The following is a 23,196-nucleotide window of genomic DNA, read 5'->3' as shown; positions in this document are numbered from 1 at the left end:
TTTGACCCAGTCTACTAAGTTTTGTTTTTTGAAAAGCCCCAAGTTAATTGCAGAAGCCCAAATACCAAACATTGTTATTTTACTTTTGATGACATGCTTAGTCATTAATATAGATGTTTGGAATCTGTTATCTAAGGGAGGGAAAAAGACTAAAAGCCAGGACTCTGACATCTCAGAGACTTTGGGTTTCAATTTCTGACCTAAATTTTTAAAATTGGGTAATCTGAGGATAACCATTCTTTCTAAAGCTCAATTTTCTTAATGGTGAAAGAGGCAGTGAAAATGCCTTTACTTCATAAACTTATAATGTGTGAAAAATTGTAATAGGACAACAAAAGCACACAGTATTTATTTACACACACACACACACACACACTCACACACAGACACAGTATTTATACCCTAATAGTCACATGCTCATTTCCTATTGCCAGCCTCTTCCCTGGTTCAGGAATGGATTTGGTGGAGATGAATGGAAGGTGAGGCTATCCAGGGAAAACACACAGGATTAGTGCTCTATGAAGATGAGGGCTCTTCAGAACTCACACAAAAGAACACTGCCATTATCTTGGCAATGTACAATAAGGGTTCCCAAACTTTGTAGGTTACACCAAAGCAGCTCTGGCTGCCTTCTGAGTTTCCAAAATTAGTCACTACAGAACATGGTAAAATATATGCCCACCTAACAGTCATAAGGGTAATGAATATAAAATTATTGATGTTACTAGAGTGTTTCATCCATTTATAAATGTAGGACAATGATACTTGTCGCTCTCTGTCTCTTTTTCCTTTTTGCTCTTATCTCTTTCATATTACCAGTGAAAGCATACCAAACTGAATGCCTTTAAACAAAACAGTGAAATATAAATATTGTTATTTTGGAAAAGATTCAAAATACAATAGAAATGATAGGAATTCTGGAAATATATATGTATATTTTAAAGAGTGGACTTTTCATGACCTAAAATAGTTGGATTTTGAGGTTTATTTTGACCATTAGGTGTTTTAGTAATCCAATCAGCAAAGCTTTTAATTTCTCACTGTTTTTGGAATCTGCTTTGGCCAAAGATTGGAGCTCCAGCAGGGTTAGCTTCTACTTCTTCTTGGCATCTGGTAATGAATGGTTTAATGATTGAACTTTCACAGTGTGCTCAGGGTGAATCATTAGTACTATGTAAAAACCTTATGATTTACTTAACAAATACACAGCATAGAGAATGTATTTTTAAATGGTAGCATGCCATGACTATTTCAAATCATGTCACCTTAAAAATTGCTGGGTTTTGCACATTATCAATTTAGAGTATTTTAAAAATAAATTGTTAAGCATGTTTGAGTTTTCAGTACAGTATTAAAACATTTTTATTATGCAGTAAAATTGGTTATGTGGAGTATTAACATTTCAAATTAAATACATAAGGATATATAAAAGTGAACAAGATGGCTGCACCATTGATTTCAGTGAAACTTGATGGGGAAGGAATACTCACAATCATATTATTTAATATAGTTCCTTTAGATCCTTTCCAATATTAATTTAAAAAAGATTTTATTTATTTATTTGAGAGAGAGAGAGAGAGAGATAGAGATAGCAAGAGAGAGCACAAAGGGAGAGGAGAGGGAGAAGCAAGCTCCATGCTGAGCAGGATAGCCTTACTCTGAGGCTCGATCCCAGGACCCTTGGATCACGGCCCTAGCTGAAGGGAGCTGATTGAGCTTCCCAGATGTGCCTCATACAATATTAACTTTGTAAAGCCATCTTTCATTCTGCTATAACAGTGCTGCCATGCATTTTGCTCAATATGGTGCAGTGTCTGGTAGAAAAAAAACTATTCTGCAAAACATCAGAAGCTCTTTTGCCTGAAATGGTATATCCTCCTTTGAAATCATCCAAAGATGTTTTCACAGAATATTTTACAGAAAATGATCCACACAGCAACTTCTTTATTGACACCCCCCCAAGAAGCTCTGCAAATAACTTATTTCAAAAGTTAGTAACTAATATATTTTCTCTAATTCACTTACACTTCTCATTAAAATGTCATCTCAAAATAAAATTGAAATCTGTACATATATTTATGAAATTCATTACATTGAAGCAGACACTCATTAATTTTTTTTCTTTTCAGCAATAAAAAATTAATAGCACTAATTTCAAGTTTGAGTTTAAGTATACCACCATCTTTATTGCTATTTCCATTTATTTAGTATTAGAATTTCATATTTGGGAATTATGAGTGTGAGTATTTGTATGAAGGAAAATCTGTATTGACTATAAAATATTCAAGTAATCAAAGAAAAAAATGGACTTTTTAAACATAGTTAATACTTTTGCTCATCATGGATTTTGCCTTGTGAATTAATTGTAATTGATTTTAATCTGTAGAGAATACCTACAATTGCATTAGAACAGGACCAAAACCTAAAAGGGAAAAAGGGGAACATTTGAGAACAAGCATACCATGAAAAAATAGAAATGATTCTTAAAGTAATGAAACTATGCTCATTCCTACATATAATATTAAAAACATAGAAAATTATACTCAAACACTATATGTATGTATATGAGGTCTTAAGAAAGAACAAAGCGTTTTAAATTAGCTGGAATGTTCTTTCAGATACCCGTTCTCTGTGGATAGAAAATCAACATTGATACCAACATAAAATGATTACTTTATAAGTCCTATGCAGAATATATGAAGGAACCAAAAATACTGCTAAGTAGCAATAGCTTTACAGTGGATTGGAGAGTTTGGTTGCTAGGAAGGATATGCTAAAATTTCACACCTCTGTGTCTGGGCATAAACTGTCCATTGTGCTTAACATTTCCTTTTCTTGTCTTTCCCGGTTTTCTATTTGAGGGACACTCTTCATTCTCCAAACATTAAAAACAAAAAAAAGCTAAACAGATACTCTACTACAATTAGCCTCTCACTTTCTTTCCTAAGAACTCCGATTATGTATTGTAACACATAGAATCTTTTGTTTTGTTTTTTCTTCTACTTTTCCATAACATACTGTAAACTGCTTGAGAGCTGGGATTGTATCTTGTTCCTTTTGTATTCTCAAGATTTGGTGCTGTCACATAGAAGGAGACCTATAATTGTTTTTGAAATAATTGAACAGTAAATGAATGCATTAGGTAATCAAAATGGGTGCATGAATATAAACTATTTTGAAGAAAAATAGAAGAATATAAAAGATGATGACAACAGTCACAAATATAAAAAATAGTCATAAAGTGTGTGAACATTAATTTTGAACAATGCGCTCAGGCCTTAAGTAACATGTATAACTAGAATAAACAGGTGAATAAAGGTAGGTAATTTTCCCCAGATAAGGCAATTCAAAAATGGAACAATCAGGGATTTGAATACAGTCGGATTTTCCCAAAGTCTATACTCTCTGCAGTATGATTCCCATATACAGTAAACCAAAATGACAAAAATGACTAAAGAAAAATGTAAACTACAGGAACTACTTAGCAGTACATCTGTACTTATTTATTCTACAGTTAGGAACCTTTGGGTCAAGTCTAGAGATGACCATTGAGAGAAGTACAGAGATAACCAATTAATACCATATTTTTCAGTTCATTTTTGCTGTGCTTTATTCTGCTCAATATTCATGGAGGGTATAGATGACAAGATGAAACCAAAACCCATGATTTCTTTTTCAAAAATTATTTCCTGAGACAATGAAACCCTGGTAAGGGTAATCTAGAGAGTTTATGTATATTTCTACCGAGGTAATATTTTTAAGATCTTAAGATTAGCTGGTGACTAAGATGCCTTGTGTTCGTTTCTATCAAAAGCTAGGTTGGCGAGTAGTTAAAATTCTGCCTTCCAATTTCTTTATTCAATTTTTCTGAGTGTTAGAAAAAGAGACCTAAAATTGAGTTTATGTCTAGCCTGTTTTTCTTAGTAATATTGTTCTAGTAATAGTTAATATAGTAATAGAGCAAATATTGTTCATTTATTTTGTCTAGGATATTTTGCACATCCATTACTAATCTTGAGCTCATATAAACCAATTTTTTTTCATTTTAATACAAATCTGTGTCAATGCCACTGCTTAATTTCAAAAGCAAAAATAATTTAAAAAACAAAAAACCAAAAACTAGTTCAAAGTTGATTAGATAAAACCACTTCTTTCCATAAGCTTTAGGTTTAATAAAACTGAAAACAAAGAAAACTAAGTACTAATTAATACATTTCTCATGTGTGATCATTCTATTCTTTAAATTTGGCAAAATCATTATATGCCTTAAGTTATAGTAATGATATAGAAACTCCTTGATATTTATTAAATAAAGGCATACCTTGGAGATATTGTGGGTTGAGTTCCAGACCACCACAATAATATTAATGACAATAAAATGAGTCAAATGACTTTTTTTTGGTTTCCTAGTGTATATAAAGGTTATGTTTATACTATAGTCTACTAAGTGCTCAATAGCACTATGTTTAAAAAATGTACGTACGTTGCTACTTTATTGCTAAAAAAAATACTATCATCTGAACTTTTAGCAAGTCATGTTTTTGCTGGGAGAGGGTTTTGCCTTGATGTTGATGGCTGCTGACTGACCAGGGTGGTGGTTGCTCAAGGTTGGGGTGGCTGTGGCAGTTTCTCAAAATAAGACAACAATGAAGTTTGTCACATGGATTGAGTCTTCTTTTAACATGTGATGCTGTGTGATAGCATTTTAGCACAGAACTTTTTTGAAATTTGAAGTCTTTCCTCTCAAACTCTGCAGATGCTTTATCAACTAAATTTATGTACTATTCTTCATTCTTTGTCATTTCCATAATCTGCAACTCAAGAAACCACTTTCTTTGCTCATCCACAAGCAGCAATTCTTCATATGTGAAAATATTATGAGATTGCATCAATTCAGTCACATCTTGAGGTTCCTCTTCTAGTTGTCTTGCTGTCACTACATCTGCTATGGCTTCTCTACTGAAGCATTGAGCCTCTCAAAGTTATCTATAAGGGCTGGAATTAACTTCTTCCAAACTCCTGTTTATATTGACATTTTGACCCCTCCCTATAAATTACAAATGTTTTTAATGGCATCTAAAATCATGAATTCTTTCTAGATTTTCAATTGACTTTGACCTAATCCATCAAGGTGTTGCTATATGTGGCAACTATAGCCTTCTGAAATGTTTGTCTTAAGACTTGAAGTCAAAATGACTGCAAAACTGGATGTTGCTTTAGGCATAAAAATAACATTTCATTGTTTATCTCCATCAAAGCTCTTGAGTGATGAAATACAATCTCAATGAGCAGTAATAACTTGAAAAGATTCCTTTTGTTCTGAGCAGTAGGTCTCAACAGTAGGCTTAAACAGGTGTGCTGTCATCCAGGCTTTGTTGTCCCATTTCTATTTGGGAATTACGAGTGGGAGTATTGGTATGAAGAATAGCTGTAGCATAAATCTTAAGGGCTCTAGGACTTTTGGTATGGTTTCAACTTCAATTTGCCAGCTGCATAGCCCCCTTAACAAGAGTCAGCCTGACCTTGGAAGCTTTAAAGCCAGGTGTTGTCTTCTCTCTAACTATGAAAGCCCTAGATGACATCTTCCAAGAGAAGGCTATTTTGTCTACATTGAAAATCAGATGTTTACTGTGGCCACCTTCCCTTCACTAGATCTTTTGGATAAGTTGCTGCTTCACCTCACTGTTGCATTACAGAGACGGTAAACCTCACAAACAAATTCCTGCTAGCTTCCACTTTTCTTCTGCAGATTCTTTACCTCTCCACAGAAGAGAAGAGAGTTAGGATTTTGCTCTGAATTAGGCTTTGGCTTAAAGGAATGGTGTGGTTAGTTTGATCTTCTATCCAGATCACTGTAACATTCTTCATATCAGCAACAGGCCGTTTTACTTTCTTATCATTCTTGTGTTCACTGGAGTAGCACTTTTAATTGGCCTCAAAAGCTTTTAGTTATATTTACATCGTGGCTGTTTGGTATGAGATGCCTAGATTTTGGTCTTTGTCAGCTTTAGATATGCCTTCTTCACTACGCTTTTTCATTTCTAGCTTTTGATTATAAAGTAAGGGATGTGTAATTCTTCCTTTTACTTTGACACTTAGAGGCCACTGCAGGGTTATGAAATGACCTGATTTCAAATTGTTACATCTCAGGAAATAGGAAGACCTGAGGAGAGGAAGAGAGACAAGGGGACAGTCAGTGGAGCACTCAGACACACATGACATTTATTAAGTTTGCCATCTTTTGGGCATCGTTCATAGTGTCCCAAAAGATAATAGACCACAGGTCATCCTAACAAATACAATAACCTCAAAATTTTTGAAATATTAATTACCAAGATGTGGCACAGAGACATGAAGTGAGTTAATGGTGTTGGAAAATGGCACAGATGGACTTGCTCAACACGGGGTTACATAAACCTTCATTCAGTCTTAAAAAAATCACAGTATCTGTGAAGTGCAATAAAAGGAGGTATACCTGTAGTTGAATACAATGGAAGATAGCACCTACAGACACTTGGATTTATTACTTTCATACACGACTCACATGTATGCCTTTTGATGCTTGACACATTTGCTCTAACAAAAGTCATGATCTCGCCTTTGACCCTAAGAAACTGAGATATACATTTTTCAGATAAAGACCTTTTAGATATATTAAAAGGGTTTACCAGATAGCCAACACATTCTATTTCTCAGGTCCATTTCCTACTGGAAATTATTCTTCTGATGGATTCATATGACTGAAAGTCAAAGGGAAGAAAAAAGTTTCACTATCTGAACAGTCTCACCTAATGTATTATTCTTAAAAATCTAGCCACAGATCATGAACTTGAGCTAAACCTTAGTTTGACACATCCAATGACAAGCTGAACAGAAAAAGAAATGGATAAACTTATGATGGAGGCAGAATAGAAATTACTTCTATTTCCATAGTACATTTCTTTGAAGGAGTTCAAGGCAATTGATGAAAAAGATATGACAGTAAATATGAACCAATTTTCCTTCAGAGACCAAATCTGAGAACTGGGAATACAAAATATTCACTGGCATATTGTGTTGTTTACTGGGGCCATTTGTTAACATGTTCTCTGATCTGGACACAACACAATTATAAGGCAGGATTTGTTCATTTCTCTGTTAATTCAATCCTCAGTCATTTTCAAGTCTCTTCTTCCATGAAACCCTCTTGAAATGTTTCAACGCAAGCTGTTCTATTCTCTTTGAAGGCCAAACTCCCTCATACTTTAAAATAACTGACAACCACTTTGACATCAAAATAGTTGTTTATTGAAGGAAGACCTTAGTTAAGCACTTTTGTTATTGTTATTTTGTTTGGGGATGCAGCCCTTTCCTCAGTTTTTTCTAGCTAGAATGCCAGAGACTTTAAGTTTGATCCTGATGGTTAATTTTATGCATCAGCCTGAGTGGGTCATGTGCTGCTCACATATATAAACATTATCCTGGATGTGTCTATGAGAGTGTTTCTGGATGTGATTAACATTTCGATTAAAAGACTGAACAAAGCAGATTGCCTTCCCCAAATGGGGGCTTCTTCGAAGCCAGTGAAAGCTTAAGCACAAGAAAAAAGTTGATCAAGAGAGATTTTGCTCTCTGTGTGTTGGTCTTGAGCTGGAATATTGCACTCCAGGTTTTCAGACCTTCATACTATAGATACTGGGATTTCTCAGCTTCCATAATTTTATTAGCCAATCTTTATAATAAATCTCTATGTAGCCTCATAGTTCTATTTCTTTGGAGAACCTTGACACAGTGATCAATGCAGCATGACCTGTTGAAAGCCTAAGTTCTAGAAGAGAGACTGAGGGAACTATAGTGGGAAAGAGGGGCAAGAGGAACAATTATTGCCTTTTTAGGCTGTTTCATAAAAAAAAAAAAAAATCAGGTATTGATTTCATTCAGTATAAATTAAGTCCAAAGTTTCAATGCATTTCTGGTTGAACTCCAAGGAATTAAGAAAAAATAAGTCTGTTCCAGATGTCCCAACGCAACCAAATTGGGCAGTCTTAATCCAAAAGTATAACCTCAAAGTAAAAAGCAGATTTTTTATACCCTCTCTGATACTCTGATTTCTTACCCTTTTCTGCTTTATTCTTTATATGTTTCCCTTATTCTTTTTAAATATTAATTCTTAGCTTTTCATATTATAGGATCTCTGTATTTTAAAATAATGTAACAAAAGGTAAAAAAAAAAACAAACCCGACAGAGCATTAAAATATTTTCATTCACGCTACATTTTCTTGTTCACAATTAACAGTCTTGCTTTATAAATCATTTACTTCTTATAACAATCTTTGTGACTTAGATCAACAGAATTAAAACTACATTTTGCATTTCTTTTACATGACGTATGGGAAATTTTGAGGGAATAAGAATGCTTTCGTTTTTACTCTACTACTGATCTGAGAAACCAGGGAACTGTGAAGAAATGCTTAATACTTTTCCTTTCTGTCCTCCCACAATTTCTCTTCTCATTTAAAAATAAAGACATGGAGGTGTCTGGAAGTCTCAGATGGTAAAGTGGCTGACTTTGCTCAGGTCATGATCTCAGGGTCCTGGCAGTGAGTTCTAGGCATCAGGCTCTCCATTCAGCAGGGAATCTGCTTGGTCCTCCCCCTTTGCCCCTCTCCCTGCTAATGCTTTCTCTTTCTCCAATTGGAGAAAAAAAAAAAAAAAACTTATCTCCTCTATAGCTTTCAGATGTGCATTTGCAGTATTTTTAAATAAGCTGTTTTTTTAAAATTTTTATTTATTTATGATAGTCACACACAGAGAGAGCGAGGCAGAGACCCAGGCAGAGGGAGAAGCAGGCTCCATGCACCGGGAGCCAGACGTGGGATTCGATCCCAGGTCTCCAGGATCGCGCCCTGGGCCAAAGGCAGGCGTCAAACCGCTGCGCCACCCAGGGATCCCTTAAATAAGCTGTTTTGATTAATATTAGTTGCAATTATGTACACAGATTTTTAGAGATAATGATCATTAATGGGTAAAACTGTAAAAGGACAGGGTGATAGCAGATTTTAAAGGAGACCGACCAACTGTCATCAGTTGAACCCACTGAAATCTTTATTTCTAAAAGGGGTGAAATTATCCTTTGTTCTTCCAGTAATATGCTGTGCAAAGTACTTCACACACATTTGCAGCATGCTTGCCAAAATACTTTTCCCTGATTTTAGCCTAGATGATGCTTAAATTTATAGGAAATGTAGGGGATAGAAGAACAAACTGACAAATTGAGAATGTGGATCATTCAAAAGGGTAATTGATTCTGTTTCTATAAAGAATTGGTAGCATAAAGACTGAAAAGGAATGAGGAACATCTATAATTAAAAAGATTTTCGTATGCTCTTCTTACAAGAGCTTTCCTTTAAACACATGTTTTTGAGTAGTTGTCATGTATGAAATTACAACTAACTACTTTGTTGGCCAGCAGATAGCAAGACAGGGCTAGGTAGAGAAGCAAAATGTAAGTTCCCAGTTGTATTACTATTACAATGAAATGCCATTTCTGGGGGCAGCAAATGCAAGTAAATTGGGGCATTTAGCACTCAAATTCTAGGACACAAATATTAAGAGTAAAATGGATTTTGTATTTGTAGTTATGGTACACAGACTTGACTACAAATCCCTTAATTAAATAGGACACAGCTGCTCCTGTATTAAGCCATTTTAGTAGCATGAAAGAAAAACTGAGTGTTAGATGTGTAGGCCATTATTTCACATTGAAAATTTTTTCATTGTACAATTTGAAAAGATTTACCATTTGAGAAATATGGCAAACCTGGAATATGGGGTGCTGGCGTGCTTTTTTTCCTATGAAAGTAAAAAGCCATGGGATAAAGCAGTTAAGAAGGGAAGCGTGGGCCCATTAACACATTGACCTCACACTAGTAGTTTGACAGAATTGGTACCCAGGATTTGCATTTGTACAATTTGCTAAAAGCAAAGTGCAAATCAAGCCTCAGAAACAGTAGGACCAGGAAATAAGCAAGTGTGTTGCTGCTTCTCTAAAGTCCTCTGTATCCTGTGCTCATATCAGATCTACCCAATGCTCATCTGGGGAGAGTCAGAGTTCACAAACTAGGTTTTTAGAGTGCTTCAAAACAACCTAGGGAATGCTAATAAGACTGAGAGGGTCCCAGTGGGCTTAAAGCAAGCAGGACACAATTTTTTTTACAAGTCTTTCATCCTCAGAAACTACAGCTGACTCTTGACTTAAGGTCTTTTTTTGGCCCTGAGCAAAGAACATACCATTAAAGTGAGGCTTATTTATAAGTGAAGTAGCTTGTTTTTTTTTCACCGTAGGAATTAGAGGGTTTTTTAAAGGACTCTCATCACAATAAAGTCCTTTGCTTCTATACACTCACTCCCACACTTCCTTGCCCACACATCAGATAATACTGAACTTGTTGAAGTCCCTTGTACACATCATCATTTGTCTCTATGGAACACTGGTCCTTATTATCAGCTGCTATCTATCCTCTTTCTTATCTTTTAGTTATTTTTTGTTTTCCCTAAATAATCTACTGTGGGAAGTTAAGATCATCATAATACAGTTTTGATTCACTTCTGAGGATCTTAGAAATCTCAGTGTATAGTACATCTCCATTTACCCAAATAACATTTTATTAGAGTATTTTGTGTGTGTGTGTGTGTGTCTCCCATTAAAACTTTAGGCTGCTAGGTAAAGAAACTATTTTTTTATTTTATTTTATGTTTTCTCAATTGTATAGTAGAGTATTAAAACTAGATAGAGATTTTCCTTTTCTCTTTTGTCACCTAGTCCCTGTACTGTCCTTGCCTGTGCTCATCCCAGGACCCTACAAGACCCGATCCTTGCTCCTCTCCAACTTTACCTTGTAAGTTCTAGTCTCGTGGCCAGCTTCATGTCCTCCAGCAGGCAAGATTTATTCTGAGCCTTTCTACTTACTCTTTGTCTTCTCAAAAGATCTTTCCTCACCTGGTTTCTTAACACTTAGTCTCAGCTCTGATATTATTGCCTCCTCTTAGGAAGAGGAGAAGAACCACTTCTCTACTCTTTATCACATTATCCTGTTTTTGTCTTCTTCATAGAAACTAACAGTCCCTGAAACTATGCTGTTTGTTTACTCGCTCCATAAAAGAGCCTTGTTTTGTTCCCAGTATTTGCCCATTATGTGAAATGGTGCCTGGCATGTGAAAAGAATGGGACACATATTTGTTGAATGAATACATGTATTAAATAAGCTGGGGTTTGGACTCCTCATCTCTGAGGCTGGATAGGGATTTTTCTAAGACTCAATGGCACCATTTGCAGCAAAGGTAAATGAAAAAATGTGGGTACATGTGAGCATTTGAAAGTGACCAAATAACCAGACCAAATCCACAGCAAATACTGCTGAGATATTTAGTACATTGTCTAACACATCCTCATTACATCACTCTCATGAGCTTCTCAGAAGAACTCAACCCTGCTTGTGACCAGAAGTTTTAATATAAAATAGAAATGGATCCATTAAATATGCATTAGATGAAAGAACAGAGGAGACTATCTGGGTAGACCCAGTTGCCTATCAGATCCCCAACATCCAGAGACTACTAATTAAACAGAACTGTATACTATGTAATTAAGTCCTATGTAAAGAACTAAATTTCTTTCACATTATATTCATCTCAGGTTACTCAGGCATCGAGGGGACAAATGTTATCAGTAAGTGGTACATTTCAGTGTCTAAATATTTTTAGTCTGTCCCCCTTCCTTTCTTAGCCTAGGGAGCTATCAAGGTGAAACCTGGATCTGATTCATCCTCCAAATGTGTCTCATCTCAAAATGCTTGCCTTCTTCACTGTTAAAGATACAAAAGGAAAAAGGGGGAAATTATTGCCACTCTGAAAGACTTTTTGAGGCTGTGGCAGTTGGGTCTCCTAAGGATGGGATGATATGTGGAGGGAATGTTCTCAGAGAAACATCTGTGAAGAATAAAGTGTGGTGATTTACACAATAAAAAAACCTAAAAATATAGGTGAAATCTTCACCTCACACTTCAAGAGAAAGGGAGATCAAGAATACCCAAAAAGGTGACTGAGGGGTAAAGAGCAATGAAAGTTGAAAGATCTTTCTAGTCCTTCAAACTAAAATGTACACCTTCTTTTTCAGTGATGCCTAGCACACTTTTATTCCTCTATAATGAATGTTGTCTGTATATATTTCTAAAGTAGCTATAATGTACTAAAAAGCAATGAGATCGTATTAATATTTGGATCCTATAGAGTATTTAGCACAACGTTATAATGTAAGCAAAGTGTTAGGATGAAATGTGTCCACTGCCATCATACATCATGTTAATATTAAAACACCCAAGGGGCACCGGGGTGGCTCAGTGGTTGAGCACCTGCCTTTGGCTCAGGGCATGATCCCGGAGTCTGGGATTGAGTCCCACATTAGGCTCCCTGCATGGAGCCTGCTTCTCCTTCTTTCTATGTCTCTGCCTCTCTCTTTCTGTCTCTCATGAATAAATAATCTAAAAAGAATATTAGGGATCCCTGGGTGGCGCAGCAGTTTGGCGCCTGCCTTTGACCCAGGGCACGATCCTGGAGACCCGGGATCAAATCCCACGTTGGGCTCCCGGTGCATGGAGCCTGCTTCTCCCTCTGCGTATGTCTCTGCCTCTCTCTCTCTGTGATTCTCATAAGTAAATAAAAAAAAATAAAAAGAATATTAAAAAACACCTAAAATAAAACATGAGTCTTTAGATGGGTTGAAAAGGTACAGAAATTACATGAGAGGGACAGTGTTTTACATGTTTTGGAGTGTTGCTATATCTCCATTATCTTCCTGAACTAGACACTCTAACCATCTCTTCAGTTTAACAAGCACCCCTTTTTGTCAGCAACTACAACCAACAGTCACAATTGACAGGACCAGGGACAAGCACCTGGCTTATGCTTCTCTAATCCAGAGCCCTCTTGGTTGAAGCAGGACCAAGAGAGAATCAAGCATTTTCATGTACCTGAGCCCATGACACGTAAACTTAGAATTCACTAGCACCCAGATTTGGCTGTGCAGACTACAGATACAGGAAGTCAATCTATATAGATACAGAAATCCAGAAATGAGTAAAGAGGGGCAAAGAGTATATCTCCAGGGGTCCAGCAGCTTTTCGGTTTGTAACTTTCAGCTCTTCCTATGACTGGGTAAATGTCTGATGCTGAATTTCAAGAGATGCGCCTACACCATTATAACCTTATTTCTTCTTAAGCTTTCAAATCTGTATCTGATACTTATATAAAGAGACTTAATTCACCCAGGTAATGAGCAGACTTGCAAATGAGATAATTATTACACCGTTTATCACCATCTGGTGGCTTGGCCAATATGTTTACATGCTATATTTAATTTTTTTAACTTTTTTCTAAGAATCTGAAATATTTTTCTAAGAGCCAACAATTCAGTTTGGTTACATGAAATGAAAAAAAAAAAAAAACAGTTGGCAAAATTAGAGGTTATTTTTTGTTTTGTTTTTTAACATTTTATGGTAAAGCTTCTTTTTAAAAAGATTTTATTTATTCATTCATGAGACACAGAGAGAGAGGCAGAGACACAGGCAGAGGGAGAAGCAGGCTCTCTGTAAGGAGCCCAATGCAGGACTCAATCCAGGAGCCCAGGATCATGCCGTGAACCAAAGGCAGGGCTCAACCACTGAGCCACCCAGGTGCCTTATGGTAAAATGTTTCATAAGGAATATTGATATGGAAAGAACAACTCTACTTGTAGCTATTCCACTTCTTTATCAGTTTCAGTTGAAACATTAGTATTTTGTTAAATGCTAAAAACTAGATGTTTACAACTCTAGTTCTAAACATTGTCTAGCCCAAATATGCAACTTGTAATCAATAATAGATATTGATTCACACTGCATCTTTAACAAGATTAAGACCCATTCACAGAGCTAAAGGCTATATGTGAAGGCATAATAAAAGGCTACTTGGTAAACTGCTGGATGTCCTTTCTGGTTAACAAACAAAAAAGCCCAGCTAATATAACACAAAATAGCTGTTCAAAAAAATTAGAAGCAAACAAGCCATGCAAATAGTTCATCCGGCTATAGAAAACTATGAAATTTAGGTAGAATGGAGGTAATGTTTGAGACGGAGCACTTGGCTAGATACTTCCAGAAACACAATGGAACTGAATGATAGTATTCTTATAAAGAGAATACAAAATAAATTCTATTGCAAGTTTTTTGACCCACAGATGACAATCTCGCAGGATATATAAGTACAGAAGTAGAAATGTTCTGGAGCCAGTATGATAGGAGAGACAGCCAGATGCCTTTTTAATTCTATAACAAAGATGGTAAAGTACAACACAATTGTTTTGTTTTTTTGCTTTCATCTTTTTATCTTAATATCTTACTCCCTCTTTAAAACTCCTCTCTCACCTTCCAGTTTTTATTTTATTAGTGCAGTTATTTCTAACCAGTGCTTAGGAAGATATCTGTATTTTCAGTTAATTCTTGCCATGATGTGGGGGTACCAAGCACAAGAGTTTCCTCCCTTCATTTAATTTCTACCTTGTGCCTCACACTGGAAGTTACTAAGACTCAGACTTTGGTCCTTTAAGGAGATCTCAGAGACAGATGTGAAAAAGAGAACCTGCTCTGAACAGTTGGTTGTCTTTGCAGATGTATTCACATGTGATATACACAAATTGGAACATGGTTAATTCTAGCTGGAAGTAGAGGTCAGAATGGTTTTATTCTTAAAATTAAGACAAGATGGATTGCCTGTATAGAAGGAGGACTACATTCTAGGAAAAAGGAATATTTGAATTTGCATAACATTTTGGAGGTAGCAAGTACTCTAAGAGTATTGGCAAATAATTCACTTGGTAAGCATGGGTGTGTGTCAAAAGATGACACTGGAAAGAAAGGAAAGAGTTATCCTGTTATACAAAGGTTTTCTATGATTAACATGTTTCAGCATCATTTTATAGGCAGAGGAAGCTATGAAAGATACATTTCTGGTGCAGAAACATAGGGTGCCATTTCACAAGATCCTGACTGAACCTGGGAGTCACTGAAATTATCTTTTGGGAAATACACTATTAAAAGATAATTATCACAAAGAGTAAAATGGTAAAATGACTCTTGTACAAATATGAAAACAAACATGTTGAAGATTTTAAATTATGAGGGAAACACATAAAGGTTATAAGTAGTTGAAAGACTGGGCAGCTCGGGTGGCTCAGTGGTTTAGTTCCTGCGCTTGGCATGATCCTGGAGACCTGGGATCGAGTCCCATGTCGGGCTCCCTGCATGGACTCTGCTTCTCCCTCTGCCTGTGTCTCAGCCTCTATCTGTGTGTGTCTCTCATGAATAAATAAAATCTTTGATTAGACAAATGGACAATGGCCAGATAGTGATAGTTGATTCCAATCTTCTGCAGCAACAGTCCAAGAAGCCAATCACAACCTCTATCAGCCCAGAAGGGTCAGGATTTGTCACTGCCTGCTAGCTGCCCTAATTTTTACTTCTACTTCCAACTCATGACCAACCAGAGAAAACCAAATATACTCCCCAAACTAATCATGTAAGGTATCTCATTTCCTTCTAGTTAGCCTACCTCCTGCATGCCAACAACCCACTATTAGGCACTCCTGAAGTCTTTCCTTCTTTTCCACTATAAATCTTTCCCACTCACCTGCCTGCCTTTGAGTCTGCCAATTGCAAGTGACGGTGACTGCCTCCCTTGATTTAACAAGATCTGAATCAATAGTCTCTGTTCTAATTTGGGTGGCCTTTGTTTATTCCCACAGTTTTCCTAGAAGTTCCACCAAGATAGCAACTGTATTTCACATTGAGATGGAGTCCAGCCTTTGAGCAGTACCCACAATAGACCTTTGTGCCTTGTTGAGTCTGTGTCACCATGGGAATTTAATGGTCAACCAGTTCTGAAAACATAAACTAAAAGTATCTCTTGGTGAATGGAAAACTGATAGTGGGGGAGATTCCTCCCTCTATCAAAACAAAATAATCAAGATGGAAGGAGAATTTCATTTTTTTGGTGACCCAGAGCATAGTTTGTCCAAATGGATGCTTGTGAAAACCTCAGACTCACCAGTCTGTGAAGCAAGCTCAAAGGACAAGTTGCTAGGACCTATACCTATGTTCTACCCCTGTGATTCTTTTTTTTTATGACAACATACTTTTAGACAACACAGCACAAAGTAGAAACACAAAGGAGAGCAAAGGTAGATGAAAAGGAATGATCTGATTCCATCAACAATAGGGACCAATCACAAACAAATTGTTACCACTAACAAAACTGAGGTACTGAACTGAGACTACATAGTGAGGAACCCAGTGCAGAATGGGATTCAGATCTGATGGTTCTGATTTACCACATTGACATGCACTAAATGCTTCACTTTAATGATTCTTTCCTCTATTTTTTTCAGTGTGCCTCTGGATCAGAAACAGTCAATACCTTTGGAAAGGTACAATAATATACCTGGTCAGTCACACCTGAGGGTTAAGTAAAGTACATTCCCATTCTTCAATAAAAACTAAAAAGAGGGACGCCTGGGTGGCTCAGTGGTTGAGCGTCTGCCTTTGGCTCAGGGCGTGATCCTGGAGACCTGGGCTCAAGTCCCACATCGGGCTCCCTGCATGGAGCCTGCTTCTCCCTCTGTCTCTACCTCTCTCTCTCTTGGTCTCTCATGAATAAATAAATAAAATCTTAAAAAAAAAAGATAAGATAAACTTTTCTTGTCATTTGGTCTTGATATTCTAATTTGTTCAGAGAACAAGTGAGCCTCTTAAAGGATTCCACTTGCTTTGTTTTAGCAGAAAGAATATTCCAAGACAAAGTTACAGTTTTGCTAAAACACAATTGATTATTAGGGCATAACTTATCTAAGGGGTGAAGAACAAATTCTTTTGATATGCTAAAGACTTCTATAAGCTTATCTCAGATTCCTTGAAAATGAAATCAAGAGTACTTTTAGATTTAACATTTCTGAGATTGTGACTCTTTATGAGTTGACTGAGTTCTCACTAAGAAATAATCTCCTTTGAGAGCCCAATGAAAACAGGCTTCTGAAACACAAGAAAACTCTTCAACAGCCTCTTTTCTAGGTGTTACTATTTGCACATGAGTGATCTGGACAAACATTAAGGTTTTATCTTGATGGGAACCATCAAAAACCTATTGCTGATGCAGTAAGACAAGGAAATAAAAGGTAAGTGGGTTGGAAAACGGGCTGTGATGGAAGACTTAACACCTTACTTGTTCACAGAAGACATGATCATCTATGTAGAAAATCCAAGGGAACTGATCAAAAAGCTCCCAAAACACATTAATGATTATAACAAGGTTGCAGAATACAAAGTTAATATATAAAAGTCAGTTGATTTCCTATATACCAGTAATGAACAAGTGATATTTGAAATGAAAAACAATTCTGGTGTGGGGGGGTGCTTATTTATTGTATTAAATATTAGGTATAAATCTAAGGAAATATGTACAAGATATGTATAAGGAAAACTGCAAAACCTTAATGAATGAAATCAAAGAAAAGCTAAATAGATCTTCCAGGGGCATGGATAGGAAGACTCAAGAGGAAGGTATCAGTTCCTTCTGCCTTGGTCTATATGGATTTGATACAATCCTGGTAAAAATATCAAAAAACTATTTATGGATATCAACAAGCTCATCCAAAAGTTTATATGGAAAGGCAAAAGACTCAGAATAACCAATATAATTTTGAAGGAGAAGAACAAAGTTGGAAGAATGACACTACCCAAAGTCAAAACTTAACTCTAAAGCTATGGTAATAAGGTCAGTGTGGTATTGATGAAAGAATACACAAATTAATCAATGGAACAGGATAGAAAGCCCAGAAATGGATCCCCAGAAATATAGTCAATTGATCTATGACAAAGAAGCAAAAGCAATACATGCGGGAAAAAAAAGTCTCTTCAATAAATGGGGCTGGAATAATTGGATATCCAATGAAAGAAAAAAAAAATCTCAGTACAGACCTTACATTATTCACAAAAATTAATTCAAAATAGATCATAGGCCTAAATTACAATGCCAAATTCTAAAACCCCTGAAGATAACATAGTAGAAATCATGGATGACCATGGGTATGATGATGTCTTTTTAGGTACAACAGACAGCAAAGACACAATCCATCAAAGAAATAATTGATAAGCTGAAATTGAAAACTTCTATGTGAAAGACATTGTCAAGAGAATGAAAAGACTAGTCACAGATTGGGGGAAAAATATTTTAAAAGATCTATCTGATAAAATTCAACAATAACCCAATGAGGGGTGGCTCAGTCTGTTAAGTGTTTGCCTTTGGGTCAGGTCATGATCCCGGGGTCCTGGGAACAAGTCCCACATTGGCCTCCCTGCTTAGGGAGAATTCTGCTCCTCTCTTTCTCACCTTCCCCCTCTGCCCATGCTCTTTCTCTAGTTTTCTCTCAAATAAGTAAATAAAATCTTAAAAAAAAAAAAAGCCCAATTTAAAAACAGGCAAAATATTTTTAGAGATACTTCACCAAAGAAGATGTGAAATATATTTTTATAAGCTTATTTGATATATATCATTTATCTTCAGAAATGCAAATTAAAACAGCCAGATACCACTATACACCTATTAGTATAGCCAAAACTAGAAGACTGACAACATCAAGTGCTTGTAAGGATGTGGAACAGCAGAAACTTTCAGCTATTGCTGGTGGAAATGACAAATAATACAGCCATTTTCTAGAGAATTTGGCCGTTTCTCACAAAAACTAAACTCTTACCATACAAGCAATCACACTCCTTGGTATTTACCCAAAGGAGTAGAATACAGAGAAACCTACACAGGGTTTATAGAAGCCTTATTCATAATTGCCAAAACTTAGAAGCAATGATGATGTCCTTCAGTAAGCGAATGGATAAACTGTGGTACAATTGTACAATAAAATGTTCTTCAGCACTAGGAAGAAATGAGTTAAGGTGTGAAAAGACATGGAAAAATCTTTAAGTGAACTAAGTTAAGGTAAAAGGCTATATACGGTGTGATTCAAATTTTATAATATTCTGGAAAAGCAACACTCTGGAAATGGTAAAAAGACCAGCAGTTGCCCATGGTGGTGGGGGGGGGGGAGGGGTGAGGAATGAATAGGCATAGCACAGAGAAATTTTAGGGCAGTGAACATATTCTGTATGATATTATAATGATAAATATAAGTCATTATACATTTGTCCAACAAATGCACAACACCAAGAATAAACTAAGGCAAACTATGGACTCTGGGTGATTATAATGTGTCAGTGTAAGTTCATCCTTGGTAAAATATGTAACCATTCTGGTGATTGATGTTTATAATGGCAGAAACTATGCATGAGAAGGAGCAGAAATTATATGGGAAATCTCTGTACCTTCCTCTCAATTTTGTAAACATGAAACTGCTCTAAAAATAAAAACTGTTACTTACAACCAGGTCAAGGATAAGGATTTAGTAAAGGCATATCCATCTTGTCTTAGGGAAATACTGCCACTTAATAATTTGTACTGAATACTTCTATGAAGTAGACTAAGAACACAACATTTTTCAGCCAGTTGATTAACCTCTTCTAAGTTTCTCTTTCTCACACCAGTATTCACCACTCTAGCACCCTGAACCCTGCCACTTTTTTACACCTCCCAGAAGAGGATTTTGTGTAACCTCAGTTAGGAAACTTTCCCTACCTTGTTCAGATTTATTAGGGACTACCATTGAGAACCCTAACCTAATATTATTGTTAATGGATTTATATTTCAAAAGTAAAACTTGAGTTTATCAAGAAGAATATGCTATCACTGATTTAAGACCTTCTTTAGAGCATACTGCTGTACATAAGGAAAATTGGTCCCAGTGCAATTACTAGAGCTTGTCAAGTAGCAAAAATATCAGAGTAAACTTATACTCAGTACATATGTTTTTACAGTAATAAATGATTTGGGGATGCTTTGGAAAGAAAGGTTTTCATGATTGTTAGAATTCTCAAAAATGGCCAATAAGCTATAGAACTTTTAGATGCACTTTAAGTTCCTATAGAGGTAACTATTATGAGGGTTGAGGCCCCTATAGAGAGAAATAGTATAAAAGCTATGGGAGGTCAGCCTGGGTGGCTCAGCAGTTTAGCACCTGCCTTCAGCCCAGGGTGTGATCCTGAAGACCCAGGATCGAGTCTTGCGTTGGGCTGCCTGCATGGAGCCTGCTTCTCTCTCTCTCTCTCTGCCTCTGTCTCTCATGAATACATAAATAAAATAAAAAAAGCAACTAGCATAATGATCTGTCAGCCATTTCCCATAAATAAACAGGCTTAACCAAAGCTATGATGCTAAATAAACCTCAGGATAAATCTGTGGAAGGATTCAGAGCCATTAAAAATATAAAATTTGCCCCTTAATTTTGACATGGAAGAATGGAAAAAGAAAGATGGTACTCAAGATGGTTACTTGGCGGGAATAGTTGATTAGATTTCTTCATAATACTCATCATGGTATAGACACATTACATTAACACTGGTGGAGAAATAATATTTTTTAAAAAGCTGAGGTCACTTTCAAGTCACGGATCAACTGTCAACCCTAGAAAAACTACAAAAATAGGTCATGGCCAGGTATCTTGAGTCCTCCCCTTGAACATACCCAGGTGAATTTTATCCAGCTTTCTCTTCTATGGAACTTGAATATGTTTTGGTTATCTATTTTGGGGATGGATTGAAGTACTTTTCATATAGTCACTGAAAAGATGCTTGGTTTTGTATTTTCTTTTTTTTTGGTTTTGTATTTTCAACCTGGGGAATATTAATTTTTATATCAAATGGCCAAGGCACAAAACTTAAGGGAATTGTTCTTGGATAGCCAAAAAAATACCATGGTTTTACCACCCACAATCTTTGGAAAGTTGGAAGAACTAATGGCATCCTTACTCTAAAACTAGCAAAATTTTAGAAACTCCTATGTTTCCTGACCAAAGGTATTCCCATTTATGCCTATACAAGCACTATTAAAGGTTTACATCAATTTTCTGATTATAAATTGGTACCTGGAATACACATGAATTTAAGAATTTCATCTCTAAAAAAAAAAAAAAATTCATCTCTATTACTGAACTCTGTCCTGCTCCATACACTCATAACGAAATATTGCAAAGGTTTATCACCAAAAGGTTAAGGTTGCCTTCCCACAACATCTACCTAAGTAGCTTTTTTATTATCTTCAACCAGAAAATCTCATAGACTAGGAAAGGTATCACAGATGATTTGGTCACTCATCAAAAGTGACCTTATCAGGGCTAATGATGTCAGTCGGTTGCATTCTAGTCAGTCTTAAATACTTCACAGCTGCTCTCAGTAGATAATCACCATGATGACACAACAAAAAGGTCAAGCAGAACTTGCAATACTGTGACTAGGAAGATAACTGATCAATCCCTGCGTGGTAAAGATCTGCATATATAGCCTTCCTTGAATGATTAACTTCTCTTAGATGAGAGAATAACCAAAAGGCAGTACAAGAAACTGAAAATGAAAACAAAGGCTGACCATACATGACAATAGAAATGTCACTCACGACCAGTCTGGAAATCCAAACCACAGAGTCTCAGACCAGTCAAGATTTGGTCAGTGACTGTTAACTTCCCTAAATTTTGCCCCCACCTCCGACTCAGGGTCAGCCTAAGGTCAAATATGCCATCCAAACCAATAACAAAAGAAGACCCAATTTAAGTTAGCCCACCTCCAGGTTTCCCCTGCCAACAACCTCCATTAAGCACATATCAGAAGTCTTCCCTTTTTTCACTATAAAGCTTCCTGAATCCCGTTTGCCTTTTATTCTTCCAAAAGTCATGGAGGCTGCCTACTTTGATATAGCAAGCTTTAAATAGATAACCTCTATTTTTTTTTTCTCATCTAGGGGTCTTTATTGCTACATATTTCAAAAAAGAATCTCAGAAATATACATGTTTATTCACTGAGACTATTAAAATAAATGTGGACATGAAGTCCAACTTTTTTTTTTTTTTTTAGAGTAGCAGAGGGAGATTGGGGGATGAAGGGAAGTCAATAATCTTATATAGGATAGGATGTAATTTGCATGTATATAAATAAGAATCCTTATATCTGTTACCTTACATCCATAGAGTTGTAAATAGTTTTCATGAAGAAATGCCACTAAAATGGTGACAAAGGTTGTTCCTGACTTTGCTTTCCAAAACAAAAAATATAACTATTCAAGAGCAGTAAACCACTGAGAGAATGCTAAAATATGAGGTGAGACTGAAGCAGCCCCCCACCCCCACCCACAGCCCTGCACCACAGAGACCAAGACAAACTGTATTAGAAGGGGAAAAAAAGCAGTTACTTTTGACCATACCAGCCCAGCACTATGTGGAGAGGTTTCTGTGGCAAAGAGCTCCAGGTCTTCTAGTGGGAGAAAAGAACCCAACACCTCCCTCTCCCCAACATTGTGGATTGCTTTGTAGTTGACCCTACTTGGATCTCATATCACAGGGATTGCAGGACAATCTGCAGGGCTCAACCACAGGGAATGCAAGTGTATCTGAGAAAGAGGAGGGGCTTGCAATAATCAGGACATGAATCTTGGCAGACCAAGTTTATACTTGCAGTACCCAAGTAGTAATCCCACCTGGAGGTTTTGCTTATCTGCAGAACCAAGTTAGGGTGCACTCTAACCAGGGAACTCAGTGGGGTAAGGATCTTCCATATTGTCTGTCTGAACAGGGAACCTACCCAGAGCATAGGGGAAGCTGCCTAGCCCATTCAACAGTGGCCATACAATGGCATTTGAACAGAGGGCACAGTCTATGGCTTCTACCATCTGCAAAAACAGTGGCCTCACCTGGCCAGGGAATTCGGTGCACACTCAGACCTGATTCAGTTCCCCAAATAATGAGATATACAGACCCACAGTTCTGTCCTGATTCCCTGACAAGGCAGGGAAGCTAGTTCATAGGCCCATCTCCTATTGAATAGGGTACCCAGTCCCAATCATCTAGTAAACCTGACTAGAGAATCCAGATGACCACAGAGTCCATCATACAGCCTCATATGGGTAGGGAACTAAGCCAAAATTCTGTCCAACTGTTCACAGCCAGTGGTACAACACTATCCCTAGACTTCAGAGCT

The 23,196-nt window shown here is 36.6% G+C and overlaps 1 long non-coding RNA gene across 2 annotated transcripts in view; it reads right to left on the bottom strand.

Annotated features, from left to right (window-relative positions):
- Nucleotides 1–1,199: 1,199 nt before the first annotated feature.
- Nucleotides 1,200–23,196, bottom strand: part of LOC144305027 (uncharacterized) — a 112,739-nt gene continuing 90,742 nt past the window's right edge. The window contains exons 3-4 of one of the 2 annotated variants that reach the window (XR_013372052.1): nucleotides 4,322–6,163; nucleotides 1,200–3,097 (exon numbers count right to left, since the gene is read on the bottom strand). This is a non-coding gene — a long non-coding RNA (uncharacterized LOC144305027). The remainder of the gene's footprint in view (nucleotides 3,098–4,321; nucleotides 6,164–23,196) is intronic. The other variant, XR_013372053.1, reaches the window with a different exon arrangement.

This window comes from Canis aureus, chromosome 35 (assembly GCF_053574225.1).
Source record: "Canis aureus isolate CA01 chromosome 35, VMU_Caureus_v.1.0, whole genome shotgun sequence".
NCBI classification, from domain to species: domain Eukaryota; kingdom Metazoa; phylum Chordata; class Mammalia; order Carnivora; family Canidae; genus Canis; species Canis aureus.
Note: the sequence above shows the minus strand (reverse complement) of the source record. Positions and strands in the feature narration are given on the sequence as shown.